Raw genomic sequence first — 12,458 nt, forward strand, 5'->3', positions numbered from 1 at the left:
GCCTAGACCTACCATTAACACCTTGGTCAGTTCATAGAAAAAATCCGTCAGTATCAGCACCAACTTTGTTACCATCACAAATCAGTTCATACTGCAAACTTACTTGTTTATGGTTAGGACTTCCCAGAGTTTCAGGATACCTGGCCAAGCCCGTGCAGAGGTTCTGATTGGAAGTTGCTTATGCATTTGCACTTTGTCCTTCTCGTCAAATGCTTCTCATGACAAAGCCTAGCAAGTAATACACTTGAAGTCATCTGCAATATCTAATCCAAACTTTTTCATGTGGGACCTATGAGAATAAATGTATTATAAACATTGTAGAATTGTCTCCCATTTCAGTTCAGTTCAGTTGCTCAGTCATGTCCAACTCTTTGCGACCTCATGGACTACAGCACACCAGGCTTCTCTGTCTATCACCAACTCCCAGAGCTTGCTCAAACTCATGTCCATTGAGTCAGTGATGCCATCCAACCATTTCATCCTCTGTTATCCCCTTCACCTCTTCAGAAACTATGAAAAACATGTTTTCGTCTTTTCTCAATATATTTTTCACAGTTGTCACGACTCCGTAATTGTCTGCACTCTTGCTTCCTGCTTCTCTCATTAACCAATTTATAAAGGCTATTTCATAGTACAGCCATTTTAGAGCCATCCATTTGTCCTAATTTTACTCACAGGCAACTATTGCCACTGAGATTCTAGTTTCCTCCAATTATGTTTGTTCATCTTCTTATATAAAGAGGATGATGACATAGATTGTACAAGGTAATGACAGAATCCCAATGTGCACTCTGTTCTGTTTTTCTAGTTGTGGTGTAAGTTTTCACCTCCCCATCAACACTTTTCTCTTGTAATGTAAGCCATGTGTTTATTGTATGGCTCATGGGATTAAGGGTGCGGTCTTCATTCATTTCGATATCCATTCATTCTTCCTGAAATATTTACTGCGTTCCTACTATGTGCCAGATAGTGTGCTAGATGGTGGAGTCAGAGCAAAGAACAAAATGTATATGGTCCCTACCCTCAGGGAGACACTAAAGGAATATTGATAATAATATAAAGTATTGATTATAATTGTAACATTTGTATGGAAAGCTTATTTTCCTTTTAGCATTATGGATAAGATTGAATCATCAATATATTTTTTAAACTGAGGTTCTGTTCCTCTGTAGAAACCAACTTCTTTTCCTTAGAGCATTCATTCATACACTCACTGATAATACTCATTAACATTAATTCATTAAATCTCATTGTAAAACTACTATTACCAAGCACTCTGCAGTGGCGCAGTGGTAAAGAACCCACCTGCCAATGCATAAGACACAAGAGATGTGGGTTTGATCCTTGAGTTAGGAAAATCTCCTGGAGAAGGAAATGGCAACCCACTCCAGTATTCTTCCCTGGAAAGTTCCATGGACAGAGGAGCCTCGTGGGCTACAGTCCAGGAGTTCGCAAAGAGCTGGACATGACTGAAGCAACTTAGCACACACACATGCATGCTAAGATTTTCAAGTACAAAAATAAAAAGACAGTATTTTTGCCCTTAAGGCTCATAGTCCAGTTGAGTAGACTGGCAAGCAAACCACACCGTACATTATGATAATTGTCATAATGGGGAAATGTGAAAAGTGCATGAGGCATAGAAAAAGGAAGACCTAGAACTGCAATGGAAATGAACTTGGGCAAACTCTGGGAGATGGTGAGGGACAGGGATGCCTGGCATGCTGCAGTCCATGGAGTTGCGAAGAGTCGGACACAACTTGGTGAATGAACAACAGAACTGCCTATATAGGTCAGAGAAGACTTCACAACTAAGGTAGCACTTGGACTGAGGTTTGAAGGGTGAACAAGACATTACTAAGCAGATGGATCAAAGAAGGGCATGAAATGCCTAGCTGACCATCAAAGACTCATGCTCTTCTTCCATAGCATCAAGTGTTCTGGGAGTTGGCCCGACCAGTTTCTAATGCCTTATATTTCTGGGGGAATCAAACGATTGGTTCTCATTAACTGGATGTGAGCAGATGTGATGTACATCATTTCTCGACCAGATTAAGAGTAGGTGTGCCTTTTCTCCCTTCTGTTTCCTAGCTATTAGCTTTGAAAGTAAAGGACTCTGAAACTTAGAGGATGAAGGAGCTGCAAAATGAAGGACCCTGGGTGGAAGGTGGCATGTCACGCTGAACTGTTCCATGACTAAGAAATAACCTTCTATTGCATTAATCTATTGACCCTACCTAGACTTCCCTGGTGGCTCAGATGGTAAAGCATCTGCGGGAGACCCACGTTCGATCCCTGGGTGGGGAAGATCCTCTGGAGAAGGAAATGGCAACCCACTCCAGTACTCTTGCCTGGAAAATCCCATGGGAGAAGCCTGGTAGGCTACAGTCCATGGGGTTGCAAAGAGTCGGACATGACTGAGCGACCTTACTTACTTACTTATTGACCCTACATAGCTTGTTTGTATAGCAGTGAGCTCTATTTTAATTAATATAAAGTAATACAATATGTGAAAAGACTTACTGATGTGTCTAGCACAGAGTACATGCTCAGTAAGTATTTGAAATTGCAGGGGGCATGCAAATAGACCAGTATAGCCAGAACAGAATACATGATTGGTGAGAGCAAGAGGAAGGCAGCTGAATAGCTAGGCATGGACTGATCTCAAAGAACCTTGAATGTCATGCTGAAGAATTTAGGTTTAATTTTGTGGAAGGAAAGCCAGCAAAGAATATTGAAAATGTGAGAGGCAAGATCTCCAAGAAACACAACACCCAAGGCCCTGCTGTGATTTTCTTTAAATGTAAGGTGGGAATCCTAAGATGAAAGATAGGATTTCAGAACCAGAAGACACCATGATTTAATCAAACCTCATTTAACAAACGAGGAAAATGAGACCCAGAGAATTTAAGTACCTTTGTCAAGGTCACCCAGCTAAAACTTGGCAGAGCTGGGGACTAAAGGGCTAGTCTCTTATTTCCAGCCCTACAGCACTGCTCTTTCCACTGTGCCACAGTGCTTCAAAGCAGTGGAGACCAGCTGGTGTGCCTGTGTTTTCAGTCCCTTAATGAAGACATTGGGGATTTGGAGGCTGGGTATTTACCATGGAAGGCTGTCTTCTCTGTAATTCCTCATCTGGTTTGAACCACTATTTTGGAAAAGGTCCATTTTTCAGCATCAGATTTCCCTAGAGGACAATTGGGAATGTGCTCAGTGGCCTGTGGGGTGCCCTTGCACTTTCTGAGCTTTTGCTGGGAGGTTGAGAAGAAAGTAGCAGTGGTTTGAGCTCCTGGAAATGCTCCTGGTCCCTAGGCATCTGGGGAGTAGTTGGCCCTCTCAGTTGGCTATGGTTTAGCCTGCCAGCTGACTGTCCTCCAGGGGTCACATCAAAACATCTTCTTCAGCTTGTCTTTTTAAAGGGTCAGCCCCCCCACCCAAAAAAACAAACAAACAAAAAATAAAGGGTCAACCCCTATGACTGGCATTTTAATATCATTTTCTGTTCATCAGTTCAGTACTTCTGGTTTTCATATACTGCTAAGCTGATTCATTATTCATTATAATTATTCTTACTCCATGTGCTACCCAGAGCAATATGACATACATTTGTTTGTTTTTTTAATAGCAAATGGGGGCAAAAGGACAACCGTGATGAGGCCAGTCTCAGGGAAACATGACATGTGGTCTGACCTAAGGAGGACTAGGTATTATTTAATTATTTTACAACTGGGGGAATCCAGAGCACAAGTTGGGGGGCAGGGAAGGCCATTTGTCCAAAAGTCCCCAAGAAAACTGGGGGGAAAATACATGCCTTAAAGTTTTTTGGCCTAGCATTTTTTGGTAATTTCCTCGCTCCTTGTCCTTTGTTTGTATCCTGGTTTCCTCCCTTGCATTGATAGATCCAGGTTAGGATGAAGTATTAAGAAAGATAAGATTGCTGCTTCAGTTCCTGAGGCGTGCCTTGGTGGCACCTGAAGACAATGTCTTATGCAGTGGAAAGTGCTTGGGCTTTGAAGTCAAAGAGACATCAGCCACTCTTTAGCTGTGAGACTTTGGGCAAGTTCTTAAGCTCTCTGAGACTCAGTTTCTTTTTCTGTGAGATGGGGAAATAATGTAAAATATGAGGGTGGTTGTAGGGATTAAATAAGTGAACATACATAAAACATGTCTTAGTGCTGGGCACTAAGTTAGGCTGGCTCTTAACAAGTATTATTTCCTTTTTCAGGTTTCTGAGACGTTCCTATTCTTTCCCCCAATCCCTATCCTGGGTTCTGGTCAACTGGTAAAATGAAACAAAAGAGTGAGCAGATGGAGACCAAAATGCCACTTTGATTGTTGATAAAGGCTGTTTATTGTAAGAGATTGATTGATAAATACTAGATGAGTTAGGTCAACTTGTTTACCCAGTCACAAGTAAAATTTGACCAGGGTAGGACCTCTCACGCTGGGAGTAGCAGTGGGAGCAGGAAGGGGACCCTGCCCCCAGAGGAGTAAACTAAGGTGATATCCTCACTGTGGGCAGGTAGATACATAACCTTCTGAAAGAAAGGAGGAGCTAAGCTGAACCTGCCATGTGTACTTTGCAATTCACAAAGCAGGTTAAGCCCTTCCCCTAAGGAGGAGGAATAAGAGAGGAGTAGCAGAGGCCAGGAGTGTCAAAGGCCCACAAGGACGGAAGCCTCAGAAGCGTCTCCCTCAGTATCTCCCTTCTCTTGACCCCCTCCTCTCATTTTGCGCTACTTCTTAGGCACACTGCTCATGAAGCACACAGCTCTCAGTGCATCACTGTGGGTAGCCTCAGAGCACAAATGCTGGGAGAAAGGTGGGGGAGAGAAGGGGGGTATTGGGTTGAGTCATTGGGAGAGAAAGAGAAGTGGCCACATAAACCCAGAAAGAGTAGCCTAAATTTAGAATTGGGAGTTAGAGGTCTGAAGGGAGGATCTCTGACAGATCTGACCTCTGCGTCCCGGAACCACATCTCCTGCAGATGATTCTCAGTCCCAGCATTGGGTTATGTACCCTCTGCCTCAGTTTTTAGTTTTTAAAATGTAAGCATATTTTGTGATTATAAACTAATATATTCTTACTTTGGAAAACTCAGAAATACAGAGAGGTATAAAGAATAAATCAAAAATAATCCATAGTTTCACCACAAAGAAGAACTAATATTAACTCAGACTATATTTCTATTAAGTCTTTCTTCTATGCATATCATTATATAGATAAGGTGATTCTATCTATACATGTTAAATTTTGCATGCTGAATTTTTACTTACTATTATAATTTAATCATTTCCCCACGTTATTAAAAGTTCTCAGTAATTAACATCATTTTAAATGACATTTTCCCTGGTTATAAGCACATCTGGATCAATCTCTACCAATTTATGAAAATCCCATGGGTGTAGAGAGATCTTCTAAGTGTTTACCTTCTTGAATAGGTGAATAGGGCATTTTCAAAGGCCAGGGCTTTATGGGCCTGCTCATGGTAACTATTGCACTAAACTTGAGCTTCTAGAGCGTTCTCACATTTCTAGCAATTGATTATATAAGTGATCAAAAGATGCCACTCTGCAAAATACAATAATTCAAAGCATAGGCCTTTCTTATACACCACAGCGTTGTTACACACTCAAAAAGACCACTGTATGAGTTTGCTATAGCTGCCACGACAAAACACCTTAGAAAGGGTGGTTTAAACAGCAGCAGTTTATTTTCTCACAGTGCTAAAGGCTAAAAGTCCAAGAGGTCAGCAGGTCTCATTGCTCCTGAAACCTCACTCCTTGGCTCGCACATGTCTGCCTTCTTGCTGTGTCCTCAGATGTTGTTTTCTCTGGGCATGGGCAGTCCTGGTGTCTTGCTGTGCACATTGAATTTGGTTCAGTTCAGTTCAGTCACTCAGTCATGTCCGACTCTTTGCAACCCCATGAATCACAGCATGCCAGGCTTCCCTGTCCATCACAAACTCCCGGAATTTACTCAAATACATGTCCATCGAGTTGGCGATGCCATCCAGCCATCTCATCCTCTGTCGTCCCCTTCTCCTCCTGCCCCCAATCCCTCCCAGCATCAGGGTCTTTTCCAATGAGTCAACTCTTTGCATGAGGTGGACAAAGTATTGGAGTTTCAGCTTCAGCATCAGTCCTTCCAGTGAGCACCCAGGACTGATCTGCTTTAGGATGGACTGGTTGGATCTCCTTGCAGTCCAAGAGTCTTCTCCAACACCACAGTTCAAAAGCATCAATTCTTCGACGCTCAGCTTTCTTCACAGTCCAACTCTCACATCCACACATAACCACTGGAAAAACCATAGCCTTGACTAGACGGACTTCTGTTGGCAAAGTAATGTCTCTGCTTTTTAATATGCTGTCTAGGTTGGTCATAACTTTCCTTCCAAAGAGTAAGCATCTTTTAATTTCATGGCTGTAATTGCCATCTGCAGTGATTTTGGAGCCCAAAAAAATAAAGTCTGACACTGTTTCCATTGTTTCCCCATCTATTTCCCATGAAGTGATGGGACCAGATGCCATGATCTTAGTTTTCTGAATGTTGAGCTTTAAGAAAACTTTTTCACTCTCCTCTTTCACTTTCCTCAAGAGGCTTTTTAGTTCCTCTTCACTTTCTGCCATAAGGGTGGTGTCATCTGCATATCTGAGGTTATTGATATTTCTCCCAGCAATCTTGATTCCAGTTTGTGCTTCTTCCAGCCCAGCGTTTCTCATGATGTACTCTGCATATAAGTTAAATAAGCAGGGTGACAATATACAGCCTTGACGTACTCCTTTTCCTATTTGGAACCAGTCCATTGTTCCATGTCCAGTTCTAACTGTTGCTTCCTGACCTGCACACAGGTTTCTCAAGAGGCAGGTCAGATGGTCTGGTATGCCCATCTCTTTCAGAATTTTCCACAGTTTATTGTGAGCCACACAGTCAAAGGCTTTGGCATAGTCAATAAAGCAGAAGTATACGGTTTTCTGGAACTCTCTTGCTTTTTCGACGATCCAGCGAATGTTGACAATTTGATCTCTGGTTCCTCTGCCTTTTCTAAAACCAGCTTGAACATCTGTAAGTTCACGGTTCATGTATTGCTGAAGCCTGGCTTGGAGAATTTTGAGCATTACTTGACTAGTGTGTGAGATGAGTGCAATTGTGCGGTAGTTTCAGCATTCTTTGGCATTACCTTTCTTTGGGATTGGAATGAAAACTGACCTTTTCCAGTCCTGTGCAAACCATTCAGTATCATGGTAATCCAAGCCTATGCCCCAACCAGTAATGCTGAAGAAGCTGAAGTTGAACAGTTCTATCAAGACCTACAAGACTTTTTAGAACTAATACCCAAAAAAGATGTCCTTTTCATTATAGGGGACTGGAATGCAAAAGTAGGAAGTCAAGAAACACCTGGAGTAACAGGCAAATTTGGCCTTGAAGTACGGAATGAAGCAGGGCAAAGGCTAATAGAGTTTTGCCAAGAGAACACACTGGTCATAGCAAACACCCTCTTTCAGCAACACAAGAGAAGACTCTACACATGGACATCACCAGATGGTCAACACCGAAATCAGATTGATTTATATTCTTTGCAGCCAAAGATGGAGAAGCTCTATACGGTCAGCAAAAACAAGACCGGGAGCTGACTGTGGCTCAGATCATGAACTCCTTATTGCCAAATTCAGACTTAAACTGAAGAAAGTAGGGAAAACCACTAGACCATTCAGGTATGACCTAAATCAAATCCCTTATATACAGTGGAAGTGAGAAATAGATTTAAGGGACTAGATCTGATAGACAGAGTGCCTGATGAACTATGGACGGAGGTTTGTGACATTGTACAGGAGACAGGGATCAAGACCATCCCCATGGAAAAGAAATGCAAAAAAGGAAAATGGTTGTCTGAAGAGGCCTTACAAATAGCTGTGAAAAGAAGAGAAGTGAAAAGCAAAGGAGAAAAGGAAAGATATTCCCATTTGAATGCACAGTTCCAAAGAATAGCAAGGAGAGATAAGAAAGCCTTTCTCAGCGATCAATGCAAAGAAGTAGAGGAAAGCAACAGAATGGGAAAGGCTAGAGATCTCTTCAAGAAAATTAGAGATACCAAGGGGACATTTCATGCAAAGATGGGTTCAATAAAGGACAGAAATGGTATGGACCTAACAGAAGCAGAAGATATTAAGAAGAGGTGGCAAGAATACACAGAAGAACTGTACAAAAAAGATCTTCATGATCCAGATAATCACGATGGTGTGAGCACTCACCTAGAGCCAGACATCCTGGAATGTGAAGTCAAGTGGGCCTTAGAAAGCAACAGTACAAACAAAGCTAGTGGAGGTGATGGAATTCCAGTTGAGCATATTGAATTAAGGCCCACCTTAAAGACTTCATTTTAACTTGACCTCATTAAAGACCTTATCTATCAATACAATCTATAGTCTTTGGTGAATAGCTTCTTTTGCTTAGCATAATGTTTTCAAAGTTTATCCATGTTGTCATATACATCAGTACTTCATGCAGAAAATGTTCCATTGTATGCATGTAAAGCATTTTGTTTACCCATTCATCAGTTTATGGACATAGGTTGTCTCCACTTTTTAACCACTGTAAATAACCCTGCTATGAACATTCATGTATAAGCTTTTGTGTGGAGCTACGTTTTCATTTCTCTTGGGTATGTGCCTGGGAGGGGAATTGATGAGTATTATAGTAACTCCATGCTTAGCATTTTGAGAAACTACCAAACTGTTTTCCAAAGTGGCTGCATCATTTTACATGCCCACCCACAGTGTATGAGGGTTCCAATTTCTCTATATCCTTACAAACACTTGTTATTGTCTGTTCTTATTATAGCCATCCTTGTGGGTGTGAAGAGCTATCCCTTGTGAGGTTTTGACTTGCATTTCCCTAATGACTAGTGATGTTTAGTGTTTCTTCTTGTGCGTATTGGCAATTTGTATAGATTCTTTGGAGGAATTTCATTCAAATTCCTTGCCCATGATTTAACTGGGTTGTCTTCTTATTACTGAGTCATAATACATTTGTATATATTCTAGATATAAGTTCCTTGTCAATATACAATTTGCAAAGATTTTCTCTCACTCTGTTGTTGTCCTGTTACCTTCTTGATGGTGTTCTGTGAAGCACAAAAGTTTTAAATTTTGAAGTCTGATTTATTTATTTATTTTTTGTCATGTCTGCTTTTGGCAGCATATCTAAGAAACCTTGCCGTATCCAAGGTCATAAACATTTACTGTTTTCTTCTAGGAGTTTTGTAGTTTTAGCTCTTACATTTAGGTCTATGATCCATTTTTAGTTAATTTATTTGTATGGTGTAAGGTATAGCCCAACTTCATTCTTTTACACGTGGATACCCAGTTGTTCCAGCAGCATTTATTGAGAAAACTACTTTTTGCCTATTGAATTGTCTTGGGTCCCCTGTCAAAAAAAATAAATTGACCATGTTCATGAGGGTTTATTTCTGGACATTCAGTTCTATTCTTTTCATCTAAACGTGAGTTCTTATGCCTTATACCTTGATTTCTGTAGGTTTTTTGTAAGTTCTGAAATCAGGAAATATGTATCTTCCAAATTTGTTCTTCCTTTTCCAAAGTGTTTTGGTTATTCTGGGTTACATTTCCATATGAAATGCAGCATCAGTTTGATGATTTCTGAAAAAAAAAAATATTAAAAAGAAGAGAATAAAGGAAAAAAGAAAAAGCAGTAAGATATGGAGAGGATTGCATTGAATTTCATTTTCTGACTATTCATTGCTATTGTATAGAAATACAATTGATTTTTGTATATTGTTCTTATATCCTGCCACATTCCTGAACTTTTAATCTTATATTCTTAATCATATGCTTTACTCCTTAATCTGTGTTAAATATTATAAAAAATAGAAAAATGAACAAGATATGATCTCTATTCTGAAGAAGCTGATAGCTTAATTCAAGAAATAAGACATAAACCTATTGAGTGAATAATTGCCCATTTCAGCAACGTGCAGGAAAGTACAGAATTGCCAAATGAACACTGCAGATAATTAGAGCTCTAGAAAAGTTCAGGGGATGGAGAGACAATTAAAAGTTGGAGAGTCTGGAAAAAACAGAATAGAAAGGATCTGAAGGCTTACTGATAGGAGCCATCCCTATAAACAAACTTTGAATTTCAATATTTGAGAACCCTAAAAATTTCAAGAGATCCTTCTGCTATGGATGACCCTCACAATTACCTGTGCAACATACATGTATTATCCAGATTTAATAAATTATATCAATTTGCCATATTTGCTTAAGATTTTTAAACTATAAATAAAATATTTTAGTTACAAAAAAAGGCCCTTTCATTCCATCTCTCCTCAGAGATAGTCAGTCTCTTAAAGATAGTGAGAATCCTTCCCACATATGTTTTTACATTTTTGCTACAAATATATATATTGTGGGTGTTTAAACATGTACATAAAAGGTGTACATATTTTTCTAGAGCTTTTTTCAACATCATGCTTTTAAGATTTATCCATGTGATACTTTATAACATAGTAATAACACACTATATAGTACTGCAATATAGTCTCATTGTATAAATATTCTAGAAAGGATGATCTATAGGTAGATATTTGTTATGTCTAGTTTTTTGCTATTTCAAATTGTTATATAATTAATGTTCTGGCATATACCTCCTTAGGCTCCTGTATAAGAGTTCTTCTAGGGAATATATCTAGAAGTTATTAAGGAATAGACTATGCATTCTCAACTTCACTAGATTGCTCTCTAGATTATTCTCCACAGAGGCTGAACTACTTCTTACTCTCATCCATGAGATATGAGAATTTCTCTCATTTTACATTCTAACCAACAGTGTCAAGTTTTTTTTTTTTTTTTAAACTACACATATCTGGGTCCTATTTCCATAGATTCTGTTAGGGTAACTCTGGAGTGTGGTTTGAAACAGGCCACAGGTGATACTGAAACCCAGTGATTATGAATGAATTCGTATCATTGAGAGCACCAGCTCTATGCATGTATGCACAGTCTAATATATCAGTACGTGAGTTGGTGTGGTGAAAGGGCCCTAGTACATTGTTGGTAACATCTATATTGGATAGATAGATTTATCTGCACTTATATCCTTGAAGATGGGTAGAGAAATACCACTGTCCAACATACGTTGTAGATGTTGGGTGTATGATTGACCAGCCCACTGACTGGGGACTTAAAGTCCCACCTTTGACAGCTGGGTTGATTGGGGACTATGTTAGCTTTCTGGGAGCTGTCTTGCCTCTTACTAGGTGTGTGGCTGGGTGCCAGTTTTCAGGACTTGCATACATGCCATCTCTTAGGGCAGGGTGCGTGTCAGCGATGTCTGCCAGCCTGCTGGGTGGTGTCACTGTGTGGAGCATTTGTGGCTTTTTCAAAGCCCCAAGGAATCTGAGAAGCAAGTGAGGGAATGCTGCATGAAAACAAAAGGCAGTGGAAAGAGTGACCAGCCAGCAGGCTCCAGCAGGCTAGAACGCTCTGTCCTTGTTATTACTGCTTCATGAAAATGCCGCCGGCTTCCTGGCAAGGTCTGGAAGGTAGAGGCTTCTTGAGAAAACAAGGACAAGCGATGTGTACTTTCAGGCTGGAATCTGATTGCCCGGCTTCCCTGTTTTCCAGTGGAAGCTGCAGGGTGAGGATGGGGAACCCTCTGCCCCTTGGTGGGTTTAGGCTGCTCTTTCCCTGTCTGCTGGCTGCTTTCCCGAGTTTTCTCCTCCCACTCATACGCAGCACAGTTCTGGTCCCAGAGGCCCAGCAGGGCTGGGCTGGGAGAAACACTGGGCGGTGCCCGGGACAGAGCTATTCCTCAAGGAGCCATCTGAAGGTCAGTCTAGGGGAGGACAGAGGGCTTCAGCCATAATCCTTGTTCAAGGGGGCTTTGCCACGAAGAAGGGCCTCCTGATTTGGGGCGGTGAGACCAGGGAGAGGTTTCATTCCTTGCCTGCTTTCCTCAGAGCTATTTATGCCCTAGTATCACACACTCTCACAGCATAGCCTGCCTCAGTTTTCAGAAATGAGGGAGAAGCTCAGGAAAGGCAAGAGTTTTCATTAACTCATGATAGGATGGCTACTTGGACTCATCATTATTTGACTTGTCAGAAGTCAACGTCTGCTTTCCCTCCTGATAATCTGTCAGTGACGTAGAAAATAACCTAGGTGCAAAACAGGGAAGTACCCAGCATCCTCTTCCTCTCTTGAAAAGAAACTATCACGATAATGAATAAAAATAGGTCTTTGTGGATACAACAGGGCTGAACGGAGGGTGTGGTTTGCTTGGCAACAGCTCAAGCAAAGTTATTTCTCTTGGTCCCCAAATGTTCTTGACTTTGCTCTGCCTGATAAAGTCCTAAAAACTTGAATGTGACCTTTCTATTTTGGTGAAACCTTCCATCGATAGAGTTCCTTCTGGTCCTGTAGCATCTTGTTTTTATA

At 40.8% G+C, this 12,458-nt stretch overlaps 1 protein-coding gene across 2 annotated transcripts in view; it reads left to right on the top strand.

The window, feature by feature from the left end:
- Positions 1-12,458, top strand: part of MKLN1 (muskelin 1) — a 383,297-nt gene that overhangs the window by 127,894 nt on the left and 242,945 nt on the right. The window lies entirely within an intron of this gene.

This window comes from Cervus elaphus, chromosome 18, assembly GCF_910594005.1.
Source record: "Cervus elaphus chromosome 18, mCerEla1.1, whole genome shotgun sequence".
Taxonomy (NCBI): domain Eukaryota; kingdom Metazoa; phylum Chordata; class Mammalia; order Artiodactyla; family Cervidae; genus Cervus; species Cervus elaphus.